At 37.3% G+C, this 7,801-nt stretch overlaps 1 long non-coding RNA gene across 1 annotated transcript; it reads left to right on the forward strand.

Moving 5' to 3' along the window:
• Positions 1 to 7,801, forward strand: LOC131608901 (uncharacterized). Its single transcript, XR_009285871.1, has 3 exons — positions 1 to 90; positions 1,737 to 5,814; positions 7,461 to 7,801. It is a non-coding gene; the product is annotated as an uncharacterized LOC131608901 (long non-coding RNA).

Here is a 7,801-nt window from a genome sequence, read left to right on the forward strand (position 1 = left end):
GAAGCAGTAGAAGCAGATTTTGGAAAAGGAGAACACGTGAAAGTGAGAAGAGCCAAAGGGGGAGAAGAACTTCGAAGATTCGACTCTGAGGTAAGGGGGAATTCTTCGGGTTAGTATTCCTTATGTGATTGTAGGTAGTATGATTGATTAGGATTGTTGTCTAGTTCAATCGTACGTGTCGGGTTTGGGAATTTTGTTAGGTTTTGATAATCTTGTATGAATTGACATGATTTTGTTGATACTTGTGATATATGATGTTAATACATGTCAATAACTTGTTTGAAATGTGTAATTGTGTGAAAAACAATGATAATTGTGTGTATGTTCGTATGTACCTGAAATTGGGGTATTGGGATATGGTAAATGCTGTCAAAATGGTGATTTTTGCTGTGCAGGTACGTAGGAACCGGTTCCCATGTGGGACGAACCGGTTCCCCCTTGTAAAAACAGAGAAATATGGGTTCTGGGTAGCTGGGAACCGGTTCCCATGTAGGGACAACCCGGTTCCCCATAGTAAAAACCAGAGACGAGATTTTGAAGCTGCCAGGAACCGGTTCCCACGTAGGGACAACCCCGTTCCTGCAGCATTTTTCTAAAAATGTTTTATCTTTGAAAACTCATAACTTTTGATCTGAGTATCCGATTTATGTGCCGTTTTGGGCGTTGCGAAGCTAATGAGATGCTTTATCTGATGAATTGATAAAATGGACAATATCCAACTTTACTTTTTAAACTCGATTTAATTATTAATGAATTGAAAGATAGTATATGTATATGTGCTTATATACATGACTATTGATGCATGTTCTGTATTGGTGATGAGATTGTGATATTCATTGGGTGATGTTGGTTTATAACATGTCGTAAATGAATACATGTTTTGTGATTATGTTGTTGGGTTGTTTGATAATTGGTTACATTGTGTGCAATGAGGTTAGATGTAACGATGCATGAACGTGGTGATGATTGATGATTTATGAATGTTAATATACTGTTAATATTAACATGTGAACTGTGGTGAATGTATGTGTGATATGTTTGTATGAATGCTAAGAATATATACATGCTTATTGGTGATGATTTGGTGATGATAATGAGACGATGTGTTACATCGGATTGGTGATGTTGTAAGCATGTTATATGTTGCATTCATTGGCATACATTTTTGGTGATGGATCCCGGTGATGAAAGTGGATCAAAATGGTGAGCATGATTCCCAGTGTGTGGAATCGGTGCTGGATAAAATGGTGAGCATGATTCCCAGTGTGTGGAATCGGTGCTGGATATTTTGGTGAGCATGATTCCCAGTGTGTGGAATCGGTGCTGGATATTTGGTGAGCATGATTCCCTGTGTGTGGAATCGGTGCTGGTTAAACTGTATCTCAGTGATGAGGATATCAGTTGGATGGGTATATCCCATGTATGGTACCACATGCATAGTGTCAGTTTAATCATATGCATTGGTTATAACATGATTGGATGGAATTCAGTGTTATGCCTTGGTGTGTTTATATGATTGATGTATTAAGAATATGTTGTTAATATAACTTGATCATTGGTATAATTGATGAGTTGTGGGCCGATGGCCAATATTGTTGGATTGATGTTTACTTGTTGTAATAATTCTGATTATATGTATGATTGAGTGGATGATAATTACTATGAGATTTTATTGCTTATGATTGCATAATGCTTATTAATTCGAATGAAACTCACCCTTACTTTGATGATTTCAGATTAAGGATGTAGCGGCGTCTTGATTGGGTGAAGATAGCTTATAGGCTAGCCCTTAGTTCGTGTCGAGTCATGCTCTGATTGTAACACTGGGGAACGCTAGTTTAGAGACGAATTATTATGTCGGTCTTTGTTGTTTATAATTGTATTAGAGAACTTGCATGAATGATGATGATTATGCAATGTTATGAATTATAATCCGCTGTGTTGAACATGAATTGTATTTATGTTAAATGGTTCCTCGTGTGGCATGACAAATGACTATAGTATTTTATGTTAAAGAAGTTGTGACATCCTTGTATTTCATGTTTACTCTGAATTTTTATTATATTTTCCGTGGGGGTTTTAGAAGGGTGTTACAATAGTGGTATCAGAGCATAGTCGGTCCTTGTGACCAGAGTCTTGTTGTTAATTCCTGTCGGTATGCGACATGTGTGAGAAACACTGTCGGTACCCAGTGTGTTCTAACGGTTTGCTTGCAGAAGTGGGATTGAAAGTAGTGGGGGAGAAGTCATGCTTCTCGGATATGTCTCAGATGCAAGATGTTAGAGAGATGAGTGGGGCAGTAGTACAAGAGTGTGGAGTTATTGTTTTCTGAAGTGAAGGTGACATGGGCTGAAGATTGTGGTTGTTATTCAGTCGGAGTGTCTCGGAGTAGATGATGGTTATTTATGAGAAATGGAATTTGGAAGTTGTGATGCTTCAAGTGCTACTGACGTACTGCGATGTTGTTGTATGAGTAGCCCTATGTGAAAGGTCGCTGTTGAAGCAGTGGTTAAAGGAAGTATTGTCGTAGACCTTGTCGTAGGATTACTAGTAATTAATTGAGATGATAGTAGAGGTTATCGATGTTGTTGAGAAAATTTTATAGTGCGATTAATGCAAAGAGACGAATATGATCCCAAGGATAAGAAGGTTGATGATGGCGTACATGAATTTGGTTTCAGGATGTTGCAGAAATCGAACTTCAGCGATGAAATGTGTTGTTTAAGTTATAAGAAGTTTGGAAGCGAAGAGATGTGATAAGATGATGTTAATAATGATATTAATTTGAAGAGGATGAGTTTTGGAGCAGAATTTTCGTAAGCAAATCGCAGGAAGATTGCTGAATCGTTATGAAATTTCGAAAATTCATAACTGGAGTTCTGGACATCCGATTTGAGTTCCGTTTGAAGCGTCGAAAAGCTAACGAGATGAACTTTGTTATAAAAATAGTTGCAGTAGCTGTATCATATTTAATTGTGTCAGGATGATGTTAGAAAGAGGTGAAGTTACGGTTACACATGTCCTTAGAACTAGACTTGTTCGTTGGTACCGCACGAGACTACGGCGTCAGAGTTGAACGAATTGAAAGAATAATGAGAAGGCTTGTTGTGAAGCAATTTTAGAAATAGGTGTTCCAATTGAGGAGCTCTGGAGATATCCTATAGAGTGTCGCAGCATGGCGTCGGTGTTGCATTTTTGGATAACAATTAGAAAAGTCATGTCTTGAGCTCTGAGTGTCGGATTAATGTACCGTTTGAACCCATGAAGAGGTGAGATTATGTTATAACTTGTGGAAGAGTTATAAATACAGTAGAGTGGTCCTATGAGGAGATATTATGATGTTGGATAAAGAGGCTAGACTAGTGTTGAAATAGGAATGCTTATTACCGCGATTGTTCGGAACGAAGTCGAGTAGAATATGTCCTTAATAAATAAGCGGATAAAGATGATTTAAATATTGATGGATTTGAGTGATGAAGGAATCATTAGAAAAAGTGAAATAGACTTTGGAACCATTTGTGGTATATTGTGATGCGTCGTTGATGGGTTTGGATGGTGTATTGATGTAAAACCAGTAAATAGTAACTTATGCGTCGGACGATCAAAAGCGCAGGAAAGGAATTATCTGACTCATGATTTAGAATTGGCAGCCATGGTTTTGTTTTGATGTTGCAGTGACATTATTTGTATGGTTCGAGGTTGCCTCTAAAAATGTCGATGCTGATGGTGAAAGAGTTGGATTTAATTGAACAATTCAGAGAATTAAGTTTGGTATGTGAAGGTGCTCCTACTAATGCTAGATTGGGTATACTGAAACTGACTAACGATATTCTAGACGAGATTAGAGAAAGTCAGAAAGCTGATGTTGAGTTGATCGATAAGTCGACCTTGAATTACAAAGGTAAAGACGGTGAATTCAGAATTGACGAGGATGGTGTAATGAGGTCTAGAACAAGTATGTTGTGTTCCAGATGTTACCGAGTTGAGAAAGAATATTCTAGAAGAAGGACACCGTAGAGAATTATTAGACTATGACAATGTTGATGAGTTTGGGTGCAAACTCGGAAAAGACGCTATTATGTAGTAACAACGGTCTATGCTTAAATATGATTGTCGGCTATCTATTGACAAATTGAGGACTTGATCACCCTTAATCTCTTGTTGATAATAGGCGGAATTATAAAGATAGTATAAGATTGCTTGTTACCTTAATGGTATAAGATGTGATGAATGCTGAGATGTGAGAATGACCACTCACCATATTGTGGAAAATTAAGAAGAAGTGAATATGAAGGAGTGCAAAGCATTGGACGGTGACTTAAGACGAGTAGTCGTAGTCGTACAGCGAAAGTATGATGTAAAGTGGTGTTATGAGTGCTACTCGTGAGCAGTGAGAATTAATATGTCGGGGTTCTACATGGAGAATATGTGTTTATCTATATGTTGGGTTTAGAATCTCGTGGACGTAAGGATGTCGTGCCAAAGGATTATGACCTTTTGAATAATTGCCGAGATGATGGATATCCTATTACGGTTGTACGTAGTTAACGAGTAGGTATTCGGAGAAGTTAAGAAGAAGAATTGATATTACATGATGCTATAATAATCTTATGATGTTGTAAGGTATTGTGTGGATTTCTAATTGAAATGAAGGATTATACTCTACGAAGGACGAAGTTGATTTCATTCTTAGTGAAGAGTGGGACTCTGTTGAGCTATCTTGTAAGAAATGGTATATTGAGGATGATGAGCTATGTAATTATAACTACTGATGTGCACTCATTTCCATAGTTGGAATGTTTAATAGATGAAGTGAATCAGGAATTTGTTTTTGAGTGCGAGTAAGTATTGACGAGTGGTGAGTTAGAACCATGGATGGTAAAGAATGATTCTTGAACGAATGAGTAAAGAGGGCCAGAGTTGGGTATAACCTAGAAGTCTAATTGATAATGATGGTTGCAATGAGTAATCAGGATAGTGCAGCAAAAGCAGAATGTAGCGTGTTGAGTAATTCTGGTGTGACCTAAGAGGAGCCAGACAATTGGAATTCAATGGTATAGAAATATGAGTATTGGGTTCTTGAAGGAAGCAGTTGGTAAAGGGTGTAAGTATTACTTTATCGCTCAATTGGAAGAGTGTGCCTAAGGTTAGTACATGGGTAAATGGAATCCATTACTACGGCGTTGATCAGTTGTGATCATACCATGGATTGTGTAATTGTATTATTCAGTTATTGAGTGTATTGTATGGATCACACCTCGAAGTTTCATTGTTGTTAGCCGTTGGAGTTATAGCGAGTGGTACATCTAGGGATGGTCAAAAGCAACGTAAGAGCTGAGATTGAATGCATGAGGTATGCTTATGTTGGTTATGTCAGATGAATTTTGAGACTCGACTAAGAAGGTGTTAACGGAGAATGGGAGAGTCAAATGAAGTACTCCTATCCCGAGACTTTTCGTCTAAGGTATGTTTTCGAGGACGAAAACTCTTTTAGTGGGGGAGAGTTGTAACACCCCATAATTTCAGTTTATTAATTTAATTTGGATTTAAATTAAATAATTGGAATTTTAGTATTTTTATTGGGAATTATTTGGAAAATGATGAAATATTGGCTTTGGGCCTAGAGTGGTGGTTAGCAGAAGAGGGGGTGTTGACTAAGCAAGCCCATTATAATATTTTATTTTATTTTTCATAAAATAAAGGAATTGGAAAAAAAAAGAAGCAGAAGCAGTAGAAGCAGATTTTGGAAAAGGAGAACACGTGAAAGTGAGAAGAGCCAAAGGGGGAGAAGAACTTCGAAGATTCGACTCTGAGGTAAGGGGGAATTCTTCGGGTTAGTATTCCTTATGTGATTGTAGGTAGTATGATTGATTAGGATTGTTGTCTAGTTCAATCGTACGTGTCGGGTTTGGGAATTTTGTTAGGTTTTGATAATCTTGTATGAATTGACATGATTTTGTTGATACTTGTGATATATGATGTTAATACATGTCAATAACTTGTTTGAAATGTGTAATTGTGTGAAAAACAATGATAATTGTGTGTATGTTCGTATGTACCTGAAATTGGGGTATTGGGATATGGTAAATGCTGTCAAAATGGTGATTTTTGCTGTGCAGGTACGTAGGAACCGGTTCCCATGTGGGACGAACCGGTTCCCCCTTGTAAAAACAGAGAAATATGGGTTCTGGGTAGCTGGGAACCGGTTCCCATGTAGGGACAACCCGGTTCCCCATAGTAAAAACCAGAGACGAGATTTTGAAGCTGCCAGGAACCGGTTCCCACGTAGGGACAACCCCGTTCCTGCAGCATTTTTCTAAAAATGTTTTATCTTTGAAAACTCGTAACTTTTGATCTGAGTATCCGATTTATGTGCCGTTTTGGGCGTTGCGAAGCTAATGAGATGCTTTATCTGATGAATTGATAAAATGGACAATATCCAACTTTACTTTTTAAACTCGATTTAATTATTAATGAATTGAAAGATAGTATATGTATATGTGCTTATATACATGACTATTGATGCATGTTCTGTATTGGTGATGAGATTGTGATATTCATTGGGTGATGTTGGTTTATAACATGTCGTAAATGAATACATGTTTTGTGATTATGTTGTTGGGTTGTTTGATAATTGGTTACATTGTGTGCAATGAGGTTAGATGTAACGATGCATGAACGTGGTGATGATTGATGATTTATGAATGTTAATATACTGTTAATATTAACATGTGAACTGTGGTGAATGTATGTGTGATATGTTTGTATGAATGCTAAGAATATATACATGCTTATTGGTGATGATTTGGTGATGATAATGAGACGATGTGTTACATCGGATTGGTGATGTTGTAAGCATGTTATATGTTGCATTCATTGGCATACATTTTTGGTGATGGATCCCGGTGATGAAAGTGGATCAAAATGGTGAGCATGATTCCCAGTGTGTGGAATCGGTGCTGGATAAAATGGTGAGCATGATTCCCAGTGTGTGGAATCGGTGCTGGATATTTTGGTGAGCATGATTCCCAGTGTGTGGAATCGGTGCTGGATATTTGGTGAGCATGATTCCCTGTGTGTGGAATCGGTGCTGGTTAAACTGTATCTCAGTGATGAGGATATCAGTTGGATGGGTATATCCCATGTATGGTACCACATGCATAGTGTCAGTTTAATCATATGCATTGGTTATAACATGATTGGATGGAATTCAGTGTTATGCCTTGGTGTGTTTATATGATTGATGTATTAAGAATATGTTGTTAATATAACTTGATCATTGGTATAATTGATGAGTTGTGGGCCGATGGCCAATATTGTTGGATTGATGTTTACTTGTTGTAATAATTCTGATTATATGTATGATTGAGTGGATGATAATTACTATGAGATTTTATTGCTTATGATTGCATAATGCTTATTAATTCGAATGAAACTCACCCTTACTTTGATGATTTCAGATTAAGGATGTAGCGGCGTCTTGATTGGGTGAAGATAGCTTATAGGCTAGCCCTTAGTTCGTGTCGAGTCATGCTCTGATTGTAACACTGGGGAACGCTAGTTTAGAGACGAATTATTATGTCGGTCTTTGTTGTTTATAATTGTATTAGAGAACTTGCATGAATGATGATGATTATGCAATGTTATGAATTATAATCCGCTGTGTTGAACATGAATTGTATTTATGTTAAATGGTTCCTCGTGTGGCATGACAAATGACTATAGTATTTTATGTTAAAGAAGTTGTGACATCCTTGTATTTCATGTTTACTCTGAATTTTTATTATATTTTCCGTGGGGG

The sequence above is a fragment of the Vicia villosa genome, linkage group LG6 (genome assembly GCF_029867415.1).
Source record: "Vicia villosa cultivar HV-30 ecotype Madison, WI linkage group LG6, Vvil1.0, whole genome shotgun sequence".
In the NCBI taxonomy this organism is placed as follows: Eukaryota; Viridiplantae; Streptophyta; class Magnoliopsida; order Fabales; family Fabaceae; genus Vicia; species Vicia villosa.